Raw genomic sequence first — 19742 nt, forward strand, 5'->3', positions numbered from 1 at the left:
CTGGCATAGAAAACAGAAATACCATAAGATTTGATCAGTTTTTTTTTATTAAAGTGTCCTCTCCTGAAAATGAACCCCAGTTTCCCCTATTCTCTTTTATCCCTATTCTCATTATTATCCCAATCATCCTAAGTAGAGGTCCTATCTTTTTTGTTCCTTTTTTTCTTTCTCCCAATATAACTATTATTACCCCTTTCTCTCTTGTCCTTAGTTTCTCTTACCAAACTCAGTTTCTTCTGAGTTTTAACACTCCTTTTATTTACAGGACTGTCACATGCTCTTATATTCTTATACTTTATTTTTTACAAATAAGATAATTGATGAGTCCCCTAATGATTTCTTAAATACTTTGCTCAGTAACAGAGCTAGGAAATGAAAGCAGATTCTCTGACAATGAATGCAATACTAGTTCTACCACACTGTTGTCTCCCATATCATCTCAATGTTTTCCAGGACCCAATGGGCCATTAGACAAAAAATTTTTTTTCATTTATGTGTCTTGAAGATAACCAAAAAGAATGGAATAGCTATCTCTAGGAAAGAAAGACAATCAGAATTAAAAGTAGAATATATGAGGCTGGTTTACATCTTGCCTCAGAGTTCAATTCTGAAGTACCTTATCTTTCTTTCATCCATGTAGCATTCAGGGAATAAGTCACTGCTATCACAGTGGTAGGTTAAAAAATGCCATAGATACAATATACCAATACAATTCAGCAAGGCATTTGGCCAATTATCTCATGATGGTCTTGTGTACAAGATGAAGAAATAAAGTCTCAAAGACAGTGGATAGAGTCATGGCCAATTAAACATTTGGTACAAATGCCATTAATTGATCAACGGCAACAGAGAGGAAGACTCTAATTATATGAAATTGACTCACTCTTTTTTCTGTTCTGTTCAACATTCAATATATTTATCTGGAATTGTGCCCAAAAAGTTACCAAATTGTGCATACCCTTTGATCCAGCAGTGTTTCTATTGGGCTTATATCCCAAAGAAATACTAAAGAAGGGAAAGGGACCTGTATGTGCTAAAATGTTTGTGGCAGCCCTGTTTGTAGTGGCTAGAAATTGGAAATTGAATGGATGCCCATCAATTGGAGAATGGCTGGGTAAATTGTGGTATATGAATGTTATGGAATATTATTGTTCTGTAAGAAATGACCAGCAGGATGAATACAGAGAGGCTTGGAGAGACTTACATGAACTGATGCTAAGTGAAATGAGCAGAACCAGGAGATCACTTTACACTTGGACAACAATATTGTATGAGGATGTATTCTGATGGAAGTGGATTTCTTTGACAAAGACTCAATTTCAATTGATAAATGATGGACAGAAGCAGCTACACCCAAAGAAAGAACACTGGGAAACGAATGTGAACTATTTGCATTTTTGTTTTTCTTTCCGAGTTCTTTTTTACCTTCTGAATCCAATTCTCCCTGTGCAACAAGAGAACTGCTCGGTTCTGCACACATATATTGTATCTAGGATGTACTGCAACATATTTAACATATATAGGACTGCTTGCTATCTAGGGAAGGGGGTGAAGGGAGGGAGGGGAAAAATCGGAACAGGAGCAAGTGCAAGGGATAATGTTGTAAAAAAAAATTACCCTGGCATGGATTCTGTCAATATAAAGTTATTATAAAATAAAATAAAGTATTTAAAAAAACATTCAATATATTTAATAATCACCTTCCATGTTAAAGATGCTGATCTAGGTGGTAGGGATGCAGAGAAAAAATAATCAGCATAATTCCTGTCTTCAAGGAAATTACAATCTACTAAGGAAGGGGGATGTGATATATATATACACAAATAAGGATTAGTCAGGGTAGAATTCAATAGCAAAATAAAAAAAAGGATAAAATTAGAGTCTGAAAGTTTGAAGAAAACATATTCATTGTGGCAAATCATAGAAATCTTCTTGGGAGAAGTGACATCTGAGATAACTCAGAGAAATAAAAGAATTTCTAAAGAAAGAATATTGGTTAACACATCCCAGACATGGATAATGGTGGTGGCATGTATGAATGCATTAAGATGGAAAATGATTAGATAAGATCATGGGACAATTTGTAATTTAGTTTGACTAGAGCATAGAATACTTGAAGGGAAGTAAAGTGAAAATAATCTAGAAAACTAGGTTCCTACCACATAACAGGCAATCTTAAATGGCAGGAGTAAACCATTGTTATATCCTAAGGTCAATGGTGATTACATAGAAGATTTTTGAGCAAGTAAATAGCATAGTCAAATAGCTTCCTTCTTATATTTCATAAATAGGAACTGAGAGAGAAAGCTAATATATTGAATAATAACACAAAGTTGTATATATATATATATATATATATATAAACATGCTAAGAAAATGAGATATGTTTAAACATTCAGCTACCTGACTTTTAGTGAAGATAAATAAAAAATCATGGACTTGAAGATTAAAAAAAAAAAAAAACCTGCACATAGAATGAATGAGATTGACTAGAGAGCTCGTTGTAGGGGAGAAGGAAAGACATATTCTATGAAATCAAAAAAACAGTTGATAATCCTTTAGCGATTAGTTTAATGGATCATAAACTTAATAAGATTGAGCAGTTGGTTTCTGGGGAAAACATGCTAGATTTAGAATCAATATGACAATGGAATTCAAATCTCATCTCAAGCTCTTTGAGTCTCAGTTTCCTTATTTGTATGATGGAAAGAATAATGTATTCATCATCTACATAAGAAAATGAAATTCATTTAAATTATTAAAATGTCATGTAAATGTTCATGTGATTTGGGGTTTAGGGAGGTTATAACCCAACTGTATATTGTATTCACATGTAATATATTATTTTTAGATTTGGGGGCCTCATTTCGGAAAAAAAATTGATAAAATAGAGTATATCTAAAAGAAATTAAATAAGACTCAAAGCAATGTCATATATGGGATAATTAAAACACTCAATATATAAATAGTTTGGAGAAGAGGAGATTTACAGGTGACAATCATATCTAAACATTCACATTCAGTGGACTGTCATGAAGAAAGATTCAACATATTCTGTTTGGTTTCAGAAAGGGTGATATTAGATCAGTGAAATACAGGAAGATAGATTCCAGTTCAAAATGAGAATTTTTCAGCTTCTCCAAAAATGGAATGAGCTACCTTACAGATACTATATTCTTTTCATTTAGAAATTGAATAAGTAAGCTATCTGATCATGTATGATCCCTGATCAAAATCCTTCCAAAAATCTTTAGTAACTTTAAAATAAGACAAAAAAAATTACTCTTTATACTGATAATTTTAAATCATTCATCCTCATTCATCCTAGGAAGCAAGCTTTCTAGCCTTATTTCACCACTCACCTTTATGCACTCTATGTCTAGTCAAGTTGAATATCGTAAAATCAATCCATCTGTCCAGCAATGAATTGGTCTAGATGATTTCTAGTATTACTTCCAACTTTATGGTTTTGTTTAGATGATTATGCAATTCCACTTGATTTAAACCATGTAGATTTTTCAACAAAATCACAAAAAGTTAATTTCAGTATGGAAAAGTATTTAAAGCTATTATCTCTTCATTCTGTTTCTCTCCATTCTTATTCTGAATGCATTCCCCCAAACCCAAGGGTAAATGTCTTCTGTTGAAAAGCGCAAAACTTATATGCCCTATGATGTTGTATTCATTCGTTTAGGGAGGAATAATATATTAGTAATAATTTATATTGAAGAACATTTACAAGAAGAAAGGAAGGAAGGAAGGAAGGAAGGAAGGAAGGAAGGAAGGAAGGAAGGAAGGAAGGAAGGAAGGAAGGAAGGAAAGAAGAAAGGAAGGAAGGAAGGAAGGAAGGAAGGAAGGAAGGAAGGAAGGAAGGAAGAAGGAAGGAAGGAAGGAAGGAAGAAAAGAAATATAGTAAGCAATAACTTTACAGATAAAGAGAGGGCTAGAGAAATGAATTTCCCATTTTCCCAGATTACAAATTAGTAAGGATTCGAATAAGATCCTTAGACTTGAAATCTTGCTTTTACCATTTCTGGGTGAAAGATGAAATATTTGTCATGTTTCCGTTTAAGATGATATCATATAGGCACTTTCCCAACTTATATTCTTTTTATTTCACTTCATGGCATTCTTAAAATCTGTCCTTCATTTATTCTATCTTTCAGTGAATCCATTGTTATCAGTGCTTCCCATTGCCTTGGAATTACTCTCTCTTCTTTTCCTTTTTTTAAAAGGCAGTGAATAGAGATGCTTCACAAGACCAAACTTGTCTTTTTTTCATGCAACAAAAATTGAAAGTTAAAAGGAATTTAAGCCCAAAGGAAGCATTATGAAAAGAGAGACTGGGCTACCCTGTGACTGTGCATTTTAAAAGGCAACTTCTCCTCATAACAGAATTACTTAGGCCCTGGTTTGCAATGAGGTTTCCCCATGGACCCTTTCCACTCAAGCTTTTTATTAAAAAAAGTAAATTGGGATTATTTTATTCCCACCCTTTACTTTGTAAGTAGAAAATTCAAATTAATTGTGGTGTAACCTGAGAGGAAACAGACTCACTGATATCAGTTGAGCAGCCTCTCTTGTTTAGCCAGCAGAGAGTTGGCTTATTGCTGCTGGGAATGACTTGGCTAGGATATTTTTAATTTAGATTTCCCCCTTTCCTTTAATGAAAGACTAAATTATGACTTACTAGAAAATGTTTCAGTGTCAGGGAGAGGATATGAGCTGAGTTCCTCTGACTCTATTTAAGTGGGGCTATTTATTTGAAGCAAGGTTTCAAACTTCAGGATCAGAAATCTATAATTTAAAGAGCTACCACTCTAAAAATGACTCTGGGTCCCAGAGGATTAGGACAAGATAATTTGCATTGATGAAAGGAATAATTAGAGCCTTTTCCAGGATTATCTGGAAGAATTTGGTATTAATAGAGATTCAGGAAGAGTTAGAGGAAAGAAAGAATATGGGACATCCCAATATGAAATGATGTCACCAAACGTCCTAGTACAGTCATATCACCAGTGACAAAATAAGAATAGCATTTCTTGCTTCTCTGACTAATATAAAAAGGCCTACAGTAGCATGAATTGATTTAAATCTTAAAAACCTTTCCTTAAATAGTAGGCAGAAACCCCCAAAGACCTATCTAAATACATGTTTTTGAATAGGTGAGCATACTCAAATAGGTTCTTAAACGTTTTTCCTATAATAAACACCTTAGAAGTTTAGTAATTCTTGACCTCTTCTCACCGTGGTATTTTTAAAGGTATAAAAATATGCAGGAATGCAAAGAAAACTTATTGTATTGAAATACAGTTATCAAAATTTATTGTCTAAAAGTTCACGGATCACCAGCCTAATAACCCCTCCTCTAAAGAATGCCTTATAAATGGGAAAAGTAAATTGCTGGATTTTGCAAAGGATAATTATGGGCCCAGAAGGCCTCCCTCTGAGGATATATTTTATGGTCAGGAACAGGGAAAGGGGTGTCATAGAGACTGACCCTTCCACAAACCAAGAACACTGGGTTACAATAGACTTAGATGACACTCACTGAAACAGCTAATTTTAGCTGTGCTCAAGGTTGTATATGAAAAATTTTTCTCTAAATCCAGACAGCACAAGATGAAGCACATTTTTAAAAATATTGGAGCTGACTTCTACCACACATCTGAACTGCCCAAAATATTTTGGAAGGAATAGATTTGTCAGTTCTTTGTTTGACTACTGTGTCTGGACACACCTAGAGACAACATTTATACAGAAACCTAGATATTTCAAGGGATATTTTAAGGAGAAAAAAATAAGACTCAATTAAGAATAAAAATTAAGCATAATGACTTAAAATAACATTTCCTCTTTTTCTCTAGTATCAGAAAACATCTTTCAACTGCAAAAAAATATTATTTTTAAGTTGCCTATTAGAGAAATTTGTTTTGAAGAAAATTTCAATTTCATTATTGTCATCATGTTCAATCAAATACAATCTCAAAATTTAAGCTTGCTTGTTTACATTCTTTTTATATACAAAATCATTGTTCTTATCAGTCCTAAATATGACACAAGGATAAAAGATTTTAGTGACGCTCAACAGAATTATATGATGTTCAATCAAGAAAAACATCTTCTTCTAAATTAAAAGTATCTATAGTCATTTCAAAGGAGATACTCCAAATTAAAGGTATCTATAGTCATATGAAAATAAAATTGCTCTAAATCACTTGAGAAATGTAAATTAAAACAACCCTTGGGTACCATCTCACATCTATCAGATTGTTTTATATGACTGAAAAGAAAAACATTAAATGTTAAAGTGTTTGGGGGAAAATGGGGACACTATTGCATTGTCAATGGAATTGTAAACTGATCCAACCATTGTGGAAAGCAATTTGGAACCATGTCCAAAGGTCAATCAAACTTTACACATCCTTTAATTATGCATTACCACTAATAGTCTGTATGTCAAAAGAGGCAAAAAGAATCTACATGTGCTAAAATATTTATAGTAACTCTTTTTTGGCAAAGAATTAAAAATTTAGAGGATTCCCATCAATTTGGGAATGGCTGAATAATTTGCATTATATGAATGTAATGGAATACTCTTGTGCTATAAAAATCATGAGCAAATAGATTTCAGGAAAAACCTGGAACGTCTTATATGAGTTGATGCTGAGTGAAGTGAGTAGAACCAAAGGAACAGTATATATACAGTGACAACAATGTTGTAGGATGATTAACTAGGAATGACAGATCTTAGCAATACAATGATCCAAGACAATTCCAAATAACTCATGATGGAAAATCTATCCACATTCAGAGAAAGAACTGATGGAGTTTGAATCAAGATCAGATCATTTATTTTCACTTTTTTGTGTGATTTTATTCTTTTTGTCTTTTTTCTTTCACAAACATGAGTAATATAGAAATATGTTTTACATGGTTGCATATAGATTACCTTTGTCAAATTGCTTACTATCTTACAAAGGAGGGGAAAGGGAGGAATGGACAAAATTTGGAATTCATTTCTAAAAATGAATGTTAAAAATTGTTTTTAAAAGCCCCAAATCATTATTTTAAAATAAACAAAATAAAATATATTATTTCATTCTAAACAAAATATTTAAAAGTAACAGCAAAGTAATATTAATTCAAGAAAAACATTGGCAAGACTACTTTGTGATGAGGAGGGGGGAGTATCCCTAAACCTGTGGGGCACAATTTAAGCTGAAAAATAGTATTCTAGATTTTTTCATTCTTTTCATGATGATATATTATTTCAAATTATTGCTTATGACTGGCAAAACTCAGGTCCTTAAGGCAAAGAGGAGAATAGTGAATGTATGTGGTAGGGAGAAAAATTGGGAAGAGACTGAGAGAATATACAAAAATATCTTAAGCTAGAGTCATGTTTTTAATGTATTTTGATAATATTTGAATATAATTAATTACTTTTGTAATGTTCTTTATTTTAGATCATGTATTTGAAAACATTTTTTTCTGAAAAGGAACTTATTAGTTTCAATACACAGACAAAGTAATCCATGACTCAACATTGGTTAAGAATCTCTACAACAACAGAACTTGACGTAGATCCAATGTTAACAGCTACATATTTGAAAAATGAACTGAAAATAAGTGCAACCACTCTGCATGTATACAGAAATTTTTTTAAACAATGGAATATACATATTGTGAAATTATATAAGATTATAATATGGTTAGTTATATTGTCTGGCCTCTCAGAACTATACAAGTCATCAAATCACGTTTCTACAAACTGGAGAGCTTCCAATTTAGAATGATATAATATAAAGTCCAAAAACCAAAAACAAACCAAAACAAAGAAACTCATGAAAGTTATCTTGTCTAATTGCTTTTATTTTACAGTAGACTAATTCGGTCCCAGAAAGTTGTGGTGACCTACCCAAGGTCACACAGACAACAATAAGCAATTCAATTTCAGGTCTTTTAACTTCAAATCATGTTCTTTGCACTATATTATACTGTTTTTTTTTCCAATTTACTCTGTTGATAAAAAGAAGAGTTGGTCACGAGAAAAAGAGAAACAACAAACAAAAGAATCTTGCTTAGGTTTGACAAAGCTATATAGTTAATCATCTAATAAAATAATACAATAACATTCTTTCTAATCTATATCCCCTTTATTTAAAAGATTGGGGAAGTGAAATATAGAAAAGATCAGTGATTTGCCTGAGATTGCACAAGAAATGAGTAGAGAAGCTGGGTTTGAAACCTAGGTATTCCAACTCCAAATTCAGTCTTTTTCCAGTTTATTATATTGTCTCCCAGAGAAATATTGATGCACATACATCAATACATCATTCAGTCCTTCTAGGTAATCAGGTAACTTGCTCCATCCCTCATATATCTGTATTCTTTTCCTCATTCCCCAACTCAAGTTCAACAACCACATATCTAGGGCTGGAAGGAAGGAACTCCAGCCACTTCATGTTTTACAAATGAGAAACTGAGGACCAGGTAGATCAAGTGGCTTACCTAAGATCACACAAAAAGTAAATGTAATGAGATATTTGCATATAGGTTATCTAAATTCAGACTCAGAATATTTTTCCCATTATAGAAACCTGCCTACTCTGCACTAGACTAATCAGTAGCCAGCAAATCCAAAATTTGGGGGGTACAAAACATTCTGCCACCAGGGCCTAAATGAATTTAACTTAAGATGTGTGTGTGTGTGTGTGTGTGTGTGTGTGTGTGTGTGTGTGAATCTTAATTGTCTAAGTTCTCACTAACAAAAGATGTAGGAGTCAAACTTTCTTGGAATCATGATATATAGGAACATCAAATGAAAAGGGTACAGGGCACTAATAGTGAAGTGAAGAAAAAATTCTCAAAGTTTCAAATTATATTTTATGCAGAAATATATTTAGGGAAGAATGTAGATACTTGTCAAAGCTAAAATCATAAGTAGTAGAAAATATTTCTTTTCTTACCTGCAGATTAGCTATATGGAGTAGCTTTCTGATCACACCATGAATGTCTCTATTGCTTACCTGATCTATTAGGAGATCATGATGTTATCTCTTAGTAATACTGAGATTGCGACAGGTAAAAATCTATACTATGTATCATATTCAAAATCTTGACTATCCTAAAGGTTATATAAATTTGGTGTAGGAGACAAGAAAATAGCATGCTCTACTATGTGTAATGATGACTCTTTCAAGGATAAATAGGAATAGAAGTAAGAGAAAGTACTTTGAATGCTGATTAGAAACATTTTCTCCTTCTCCAACATACCAAACTGAAACTCCTGGTCCACAACGTCTGTGAGTGACCCACTGTCTAATTGCATGCAAACTGGGTTTCTTCCAGACAGAATTAGGTAATGAGAAATGGTCTGTAGAGCCTGTTTCAAACAGAATGCTGTAAGAGGTGCCTATCTCTCTATGCATTATTAAATCTATTGCTGAGGCATTCCCCCACTAAAGTCTGACCTAAGGTCTTTGTTGGAAGGATTGGAGCTTTGGGTTGATTTGGATTATTCAGCAGCTTGGATGAGCTTTACTCCTGCTTTTTAAAGAAGTTTGTTGTTAATCTCCATGGAGATTTTCATATTCTTACACTCTGAATCCAACTTCACTTATTGATTTAACAAATGTTTATGAAATAACTATTACATGCAAGACACTAAACATGCTACTGGAGAAATAGAGATGAAAAACAGTCCCTGCTTTTCTGGGACTTACAATCTAATTGGGGGCAGGTCATAAAGCAATGAAAATATTATGAAGTTTAATATGATAAGGACAAAAGGGAGGAACATAGGTCTATGACAAATGAGGAGAATATAGTTTCAATTTCATTTAGCAGATCTGAGGAAAGGCTTCATGAATAGGATGGAATGTGAATTGGATCTTGAAGGAAAAGAAGAATTTGAACAGTAGGAGAAGTAGACTGTGTTCCTGACAAGAGGGATGACCTGTGCAAACACATGAAACTGAGAAAGGGCAAGACAAAATGGTGAGATGACTAAGGGTGTAGTTTGGATGAATTCTAGAATGGGTAAAGACAAAGAATATGAGATAAGTTTGTAAAGGAAGAGTGACGTCATACTGTAAAGGGTCTTAAATAATAGGCTTCTTTTTGTTGTTGTTTCTCATTCATTTTCATCCCTGACTCTTCTTGATCTTATTTGGGATTTTCTTGGCAAAGATATTGGGAAATTATTCTCAAACTCACTTTACATGTGAGAAAACTGAAGCCAACAGTATTAAGTAACTAATTCCAGGTCAAAGATAATAAATGTCTGAGACAAGATTTGAACTCCATGGGGGCAGATAGTTGGTACAATGGATAGAGCATCAGGCCTGAAGTGAGGAGAATCTAAGTTCAAATCTGACCTCAGACACTTAACACTTACTGGCTGTGTGACCTTGGATAAGTCATTTAACCCCAATTGCCTCAGCAAAAAAAAAAAAAAAAAATGAGTCTTTCTGACCCCAGGCCCTTCACTATCCACTACACTACCTAGCTATCTCAATGTTATACTATTTGTATTCTAGGATACTAGTAATACATATATATATAAGTTTATATTCAAGAATATGAGTAATAAAAATCAACTGAATATTTTGGAGCAAATGAGTGACCTGATCAGAAAAGGCTATTGTAATAATCTTTATGAAACATAATGAAGGCCTGAACCAGTGTGTTTATAGTAAGAATGGACAGGGGAAGGAAAGAATGAATGTGAGAAATATTAGGAATAGAACTGTCTGGATTTAACAATTGATTAGAAGTTAGAGTAGAGTGAAAAACAAGGAAACCTGAAAGATAAGTCAACAGTTTTAAGCTGGATTTCTGGAAGGAAAGGGGCACTATTAAGAAATTGGGAAGTTGGGATGAAGACAAGTTCTAGGAAGAGGCAGAATGACATAGAAAAAAAAGCATGTTGTATATAGAATCATTAAGACCTGGGTTCAAATGCTATCTCTGCCACTTAGCACTTGGATAAGATGGAAACTTAAATCTCTCTAACTCCTTGTGCCTCAGTTTCTTCATGTGTAAAAATCTTAGGAGGTTGAAGTAAAAACCTCTTGATCTCATTCAGTCCTATATATATATATATATATATATATATATATATATATATATATATATATATATATCATCCTACATTGAGTTTGGTTTTGGACATGCTGAGTTTAGATTGAAAACTGAACAGATCCAACATCATGACTGGGTTTCCCAGTGGTACAAGTATTCCCTGAACTAAGACAGAAACATATAGTAAGCTAGCAAACACTTTGGTCTTTCTTTTCTATTCATCATATACTTCTACAACACATAGGAAAGATAATGAAGACTTTGAGTTTTCAGTGCTCAGTCATAACCATTTGCATACTAGCCCTGGCTTTTTCCATTCATTCGTATTGCCAGTTACTTAAATTTGAGGGGAGATAAATGGGGATTTTAATAAATCAGATGAAACAGATGGATGCATGAGGCATTTTGCTAAGTTAAAAGAATTGTATGGGTTGTAGATTAAATGTTTATTAGCATGACTAGCTGCCAAGGCTCTGTATAACTCGCGAATATGCATGAATTGTAGCAGCAAGAAAGTGACTACCTTCCTTCTCAAGGACTTTCCTAAAAATTCAAGGTTGTACGAACCTAACCTAGAGAATAATTACTTGTCCAGACGTGATAACAGACTCTAGCAGAACAAAAATGACAGCTTGATTCACAGACAAATATAAGTCGGTCTTGGATGTCTGGCTTCCATTTTTCTGTGGAGAGATAGATGTCTTTAAAAAGCCTCAGCAGTGAACATCCTGTCAGTTTAAAAGGTCAGACGCCTCAATGTATCAGAAGAGATGATGCTACACAGACCATTGAGAGAAAATAAAATGATTTCATTATCCTGGTTCATCTGGTATGTATTAATTTGGGCTCCCCTCATCTCAGCAATTAGGCTACTCTCAGAAGGGAATTAGTGATGCCCTGATGTAGTTGATCTAGCATTGGGTAATTGGGAGTAACACCAGGGAGGACTATTACTTTGTATGTGCTAATTCTCCTATTCATCGAAAATATTATGGTTTTTTTTAGAATAAATGCAGAGTTTTTGGTTGGCAAGAGTTTTATTTGCTTGATTTAGTTTCATGTATTCTTCTGTAGCTTTTTCCATAAGCATTTTTGGTTTAAAGAAATCAGATATTTTCTAGAAAACTATCCTACCACTACCACCACTTCTAAAGACATTTTCTTCAATATAATAACATAGAATAGACTTTTTGCTCATTATATCATGAGTATGATTCATGGGCTTAGAAAAAATAGACTCTAAGCTCCTTGAGAACAGGGACTGTTTTATTGATGTATTTGTATATCTACTGTCTTGAAAATTGTATGGCACAAATTATGTATGTAATTGTTGATAACTTTCAGCCTTTTTCACCTCTCTATAACCCTGTTGGGGATTTTCTTAACAATGATACTGAAATGGTTTAGCCATTTCCTTTTTCAGCTCATTTTATAGATGAGGAAATGAAGGCAAACCTAATTAAATAAGTGACTTTTAATCAAGGTCACACAGTTAGTAATAAATAATTGATAATGAATTGATTTATATAAAAGGACACATAGAAAAAAAGTTGTAAAGGGAGTTAGAGATCCAACCATCTTATTCTATAGTTAAGGAAACTGAGACCCATGGAAATGGAGAAATTTAGGCAAAGTCACAACTTAAGTAGAATAGAATTCCAAATTCTATAGTCTTTACTACAACCAATGTAAAATAAATATTTCTTCCCCATGGGACAGTGTTGGAAAAAGATGGGGCTGAAAGGAAGGGGTGCTGGAAGACTTATCCTGACACCTATGAGGCATACATATTTCACTATTGTTTATATGACCTTCTATGTTCAAAAGATAGAGCACAAAAAAGTAGCCCAACTAGAGATGTGTTTTATGTCTTTGCAAAACTCAGATTGCTTTTGATAATATTAAACTTTTTCATGTTTTTTCATGTTAAATGTACTTTAAAAATAATTTATTTTTACAAATACAAATAGAGGGTTTTAGTTTAGTTTTGTTTTAGAAAAAAAAGGAAAAAAGAGGAAGTTTGGGAAGATAATCAACAAACCTAATTAATGCATTTTAAAAACCCAATAATATATGAAATATTCCACACTGTGGAAGCTCTTGCCACTCTCATCTCTGCTAAGTGGGGAAAGATACCTTCTAATTTCTCTCCTTAGGAGCCAATTTTGTTCTTTGTAATTTTGCAGCTTTCATTTTAATTGTTTTCATATTGTACTTTTCCATTTACATTGTTATAAATACTATTGCTTATTGCCTTCTTGTTTCTGCTTATTACTCTTTGTACCAGTAAATGTCAATCTCTGTTTTTCTGTATTCTACATATCAATTATTTATAATACAGTAATATTCCATTACATTCATATACCACAATTTATTTAGTCATCCTTACTCAATGGGCCTACCTTCATACATCTAATTGATAGCTTTTGATTGTCAAAATTATTCGCCAGATTGCTGACCTCACAATTGTCCTGAAGGTAAAACAAGTTTCTCTGAACTAATTCATGTCCTAAAACTCATTTATAAAAGGATTAAGTAAGACTTCAGTAATCTCAAGCTTTACAATATTATAATGAATACTAGTGTAGGAGGAGGGAAAAGAGGGATCGAGATTAAGATAGAGAGAGGTGAAGGGGGAAGACAGAGATTGATAGAGAGACAGAGAGGGATGGAGGGATGGAGGAGAAAAGATCATGCAGAGAAGAAAAAATAAACAGAGACACATAGCCAGCCAGACAAAAAGATATAGACAGAAATAGAGAAAGTAGGCAGAGACAGACAGACAGAAACAGAAAGACATACACACATACACACACACACACACACACACACACACACACACACACACACACAAATACAGACACAGAGGCAGAGAAGGAGAAAGTGTACCATTCTGAGATTTAGAGCACCACCACAGTTAAACCATAATAAGCTCTAAGGTGATAACTATGCAGTAAACCAGAGCAACCAGATTGCATGCAAATTACAGCTGTTTGAAGCAATATCGCTGTAATGCTGCTGACATTCACACGCTGTTCAAAATGTCTTTCAATGTAGGCAGCCACCAAAATAGAAACCTTTACTTCTATCATTCCTGCTTTTAACTCTTTCTCCTCAGCAGAAAAGAAAAGGCTGGTTTTCTCTACCCATGAGAGGAAATGAAAGATCCTCAAGAGAACCAGAAGGTTTAGCAATTCAAATGTAGACTGAATTCCCTTGAGTTTAAGAAACAAGCAGAAAAAAACACCAAAATCAAAATAGATAGATAGGGCTGATTATTAGTAAAGAGAGAATGAAGAGAGGATAAATATGGGATTTATTATGATTGGTAGAAGTTTGTTTTTCCTTTCCTTTCCTTTCCTTTTTTAAAAATCTTTTTACCTAGAGGCTTTATTGAGGTTGTGGGCTTTTGAATATTGTTGGGTAGTCTGGATGGGATAATGCAATAAAAGACAGGAGAACAAAGATTCACATGCTTTAAATAAGAAAAAAATAATCTACAATGAACTCCAAAAATCTTCATGGCTTCTTTTACCTACAGGGTGCACTCCTGATTTTTAACTGTTATTATATGCTATTGTATGGAACTAGTGTTTCTATTCAAAATTACAGATTATTATAGACTCAAGGAATTTGGAGTTGGAATCCTGATAGGTCTCCTAATGTATTCCTCTCATTTTTCAGAGGGTAAACTAAGACCTAGATCTCATTTTAATTATAAATTATTTCATAATTTGAATTTGTATTCATGATACCTTGTGCAGTATTTGGCATATAATAAACACTATGGTTCAATATCATAGGACTAAATTATCGGGCTATTTTACAGCTGTAGTTCATACTTTGGCTATTTGGGAAAAATCAATGATTTTTCTCCAAAAGATTTATGGGATGTTATCAGTTCTGATTACAGGTCCTTTCTCTTTTTCTAGCTCTAAATTATACATTTATATTTGCAGTTGTAGCAGTACAATTTTTCCTAAGTATAATCAAGAATTGTACTAGAAGTCAACAGTTTCATTGTTGCTGCCTGTAACTGAAAAATCAATATATTTTTTAAACAATGATTCTTATCAAGGACATTCTTAAAGAGAGAATTCATTAAAATCCCCACAATCTTTAGCAACATAAAGGAAAAAAAAAACATCGAGGAGTTATGACATGGTGGCCAGTATTATCACCAGCCAGCACTGCCAACCATGGAAGTTATTTAACTCCTCCACTTCTTTATATCTAATACCTACTACTCTAATATTTTATTATTGTTAGTGTTCCTTTTTGATTACATTATTTTCTATTCCTCTTAACACAGATTAACTGCTAAAATTTGTATTGATATGTCCTTTAAAAAATTAATTCCTACAATCAAGATACTCCACTCATTCTATGCATATATATATTTTCAAAATGTTGAAAAGCCCTGTCATTTTATAGTGATTAGTTTATGGTGACTAGAATTGGCTAAATATTAACTAATCATCAGTCATTTTACTAAGCACTGACTATGCAATGCACAGAGTTAAGGTTTGTATGGATGTGATCCTACAAGCCTGAAACAACTTCTTGCCCTGTGACAATATATATTGTCTGCAGAAGGAGGGTAAGTGGTTAGAAGAGAAGTGTTTACTTATAAACTGAAAGACTTTTGAGCCTACATAAATAGAAAAGGGACTTCTTCATATTGAGAGAATCTGCTGTGAAAAACAGAGTGAAAGAAAAAGGGAAGAGAGACAAGTAGAAATGTTTGATTGGCAGTAAGAATTTCTCCTCAAACTCAAAGATTTGTGGGGAAGCTGACCTCCAACATGTCCCTTTATTTGAAGAACCTTCAATACTAGAGACTGTTAAAAATGGCCTCCTTCAAGTAAGACTTTTTTTTCCCTCTTTTATGGCTGAGCTGAGATCTCATTCTCATATAGCTTATTTATACTTATATATTCATTGACTACTTTAATTCAAATAATTTATTTAATTTCTATTTATTGCTTCCTTTTAAGGGATGAGGAAAATTTTACAGGTATGCATAACTGTCATTTTTATAATCCCTATTTGGTGGGAGGGATTTAAGTTAGCAAGGATGTTAGATTGTTCCTCTGAAACAAAGCAAGTGCCTTTTATTCTGCATCTAAAAGAGAAAGTAGTGTATACCTAGACTTAAAATATTTGAAATATAGCAGATAGAAATAATTTTATACAAATACCTCTTTTTTTAAGTAGTGGCATTCAATCCGCCAAGGTTAGACAAGATCTCACCTGTCTTTCTTCTTCTAGCCTGCTGGCTGTCCATTCATGGCCTTCTACCTACTCTCCACAAAGATGGAAAAAGTTTCTTTTTGCAAATATATGAAATTGGGCTTTCAAAATTCAGGTTTATATCTCCACTTATCCATGATGCATATGGACCTTGTTATATTCATCCATGTCTATATTTCATCTGGTGGGGAGAGTAAGTTCATACTTAACAAGTACAAAATTCCATTAGTCCCACCCTCAAGGAACTTGCATTTTCTTTGGGGGAAATAATCGCATATATAAGTAAATTTAAAATTTGTACAAAGTGAATAGAAATTAATTGGAGATGTGTACATAGGAACTTATGGGACCAGGAAAGGCCTCATGTAAAAGGTAGCACTTCAGCTGGGATATGCAGGGAGCAAGGGATTCTAAGGGTAGAGGTGAAGAATGTGTACTTTACAGGGGTCCTCAAACTATGGCCCGAAGGCCAGATGCGGCAGCTGAGGACGTTTATCCCCCTCACCCAGGGCTATGAAGTTTCTTTATTTTAAGGCTCACAAAACAAAGTTTTTGTTTTTACTATAGTCGGGCCTTCCAACAGTCTGAGGGATAGTGAACTTGCTCCCTATTTAGAAAGTTTGAGGACCCCTGGATCATAGATAAACCCTGTGCTAAAAATGTACACTAAAAAAATATCGTTTTGAAGATTATCAAGTAAGCTAATTTAGCCAGAATTCAGTGTGTATTAATGTGACTAATGGGTAAGAAGTCGTAAAGAGTTAGCATGGAGCCAAATTTCGAGGGGATTTAAATTTCAAACATAGATCATTGTGTTTTTTTTCTAAAAGCAATATGAAACTACTGAAGTTTGTCAGCAGGGAAGTGAGATGATCAGACTGTACACTGGAAATATTTCATAGCAAAGTGAATGATGAATTGTAAGAGAAAAATTCTTAAGGCAAAATTTCTTATTAATTCACTACTGTAAGAATTCACATGAGAAATGATGAGGACCTAATCTTGGCAAGCAGCTACTTGAGAGGAGGAAAGGTGATGGACATGAGATGTATTTGTAAATATAATGGGTAAGATTTAGCAACTGATTAAATATTAGAAAAGGAGCATTGAGAGAGAATGAAGAGTTAAGGATGACTGAAATTGTAAATTTGGGTGACTGGAAGATCACAATTTTGACACTTATTGCTGCTGTGACTTTGAGTAAGCCATTTTTCCATCACAGGATTTAGGTTTGTCAATTGTAAAATGAATGAATTAGACTAGATGGCCTCTGAGGTTCTTTCCAGCTCTAATTTAATAACATTATCAATGATTCCATCCATTCCATTCCTAACTCTTCACTCACCTTCACCTAATTAAAAAACTCCGGAAGTTTTGGTTAACATGAAAAAAAATATGTTATTTAATTGAAAGTGAAACAAAAGACAACAAGCAATGTTTGGCATTGGACAAGCTCAAAACCAAAAGATATGGATTTTTTTTTTCCTTTTCCTCAGTCCCTCTGTCCTTTTCTCCCTCCCTCCCTTCCCTTTCTCTCTCTCTCTCTCTCTCTCTCTCTCTCTCTCTCTCTCTCTCTCTCTCTTTCTTTCTCTCTTTCTTTTTTTCTTTCTTTCTAACACATTACTTTATGGATCATGTTGAAAGAGAAAAATCAAAGCAAAACAGAAAAACCATTGGAGAGATAAAAAAACAGAAAAAAAAAAAAAACGAACAGATCATGTGTTGATTTATATTCAAGATCCTTAGTTTTTTTTGTTTGTTTTTTGTTTTTGTTTTTTCTGGTTGTAGATGACATTTTCTGTCCAAAGTCTATTGGGATTGCTTTAGATCACTGAACCACTGAGAAGAATCAGGTCTTTCAGAGTTAATCATCACACATTCTTGCCATTATTATTTACAACACATTTCTGGTTCTACTTGTTTTGCTCAGCATTAGTTCTATCCAGGCCTTTCTAAATCAGCATGTTCATCACATCCCTCTCTCCTACCCCACCCCACCCCCAGGGCAATTGGGGTTAAGTGACTTGTCCAGGGTCACACAGATAGGAAGTATATTTAGTGACTGATGTCAAATTTCGGCTCAGGTCCTCCTGACTTTAGGACTGGTGCTCTATCCACTGCTCCACCAAGCTATCCCCTTGTTCATTACTTTTTATAAAATGATAATATTCCATTACTTTCATAAACCACAACTTGTTCAGCCATTCCTCAATAGATGAGCATCTACTCACTTTCCAATTCTTTGCTATCACACAAAGAACTGCTACAAATATTTTTGCACATATGGGTCCTTTCCCATCCTTTATGATTTCTTTGGGAGATAGATCCAGTAATGTCACTATTGGGTCAAAAGGTATGCACAGTTTTGGAGTCCCTTGGGCATAGTTCCAGATTGCATTCTAGAATGGTTGAATCATTTCACAATTCCATCAACAATGCATTAGTGGGATTCCCACATACATTCCAACATTTATCATTTTCTTTTCCTGTCATCTTGGCCAATCTGAGAGTTTAGAGGTGGTACCTCAGAGTTGTTTTAACTTGCATTTCTCTAATTAATAGTGATTTAGAACATTTTTCATATAATTATACATGACTATAATTTTGGTATCTGAAAACTGTCTTTTCATATCCTTTGATTATTTACAAATTGGGGAATGACTTGTATTCTTGCAAATTTGACATAGTTGTTTATATATTTTAGAAATGTGACCTTTATCAGAAATGTTGGCTATAAAGATTTTTTCCCAGCTTTGTATTTCCTTTTTAATCTTGTTTTTGTTGGTTTTATTTGTGGAAAAAAAATTAATTTAATGCCATCAAAGTTGTGCATTTTTCCTTCCATAATGTTCTCTAGTTCTTCTTTAGCTATACTTCTCCAAAGACCTAATAGGTTAATTCTAACTTCTCCTAATTTGTTTATGGTATCATTGTTTATGTCCAAATCAAGTATCCATTTTAGCTTTATTTTGGTATAGGGTGTAAGATGTAGGTTTATCACAAGTTTCTGACATTATTTTTCAGTTTTCCCAATAATTTTTTTTGTCAACTATTGAGTTCTTATTCCAGAAGTTGGAGTTTGGGGGTTTATCAAATACTAGATTGCTATAGGCTTTAATTATTGTGTCATGTGTATCTAATCTACTCCTCTAATCCATCACCATTTCTTAACCAATACCAAATGGTTTTGATGGCTGCCACTTTAGAATACAGTTTTAGATTTGATACTGCTAAGCCACTATCCTTTGTATTTTTTTTCCATTAATTCCTTTGATGTTCTTGAACTTTTGTTCTTCCAGATGAATTTTCTTATTACTTTTTCTAGTTCTATAAAATAATGTTGATTACTATGACACTGAACAAGTAGACCAATTTAGGCAGAATTGTAATTTTTAATATAT

The sequence above is a fragment of the Antechinus flavipes genome, chromosome 2 (genome assembly GCF_016432865.1).
Source record: "Antechinus flavipes isolate AdamAnt ecotype Samford, QLD, Australia chromosome 2, AdamAnt_v2, whole genome shotgun sequence".
NCBI classification, from domain to species: domain Eukaryota; kingdom Metazoa; phylum Chordata; class Mammalia; order Dasyuromorphia; family Dasyuridae; genus Antechinus; species Antechinus flavipes.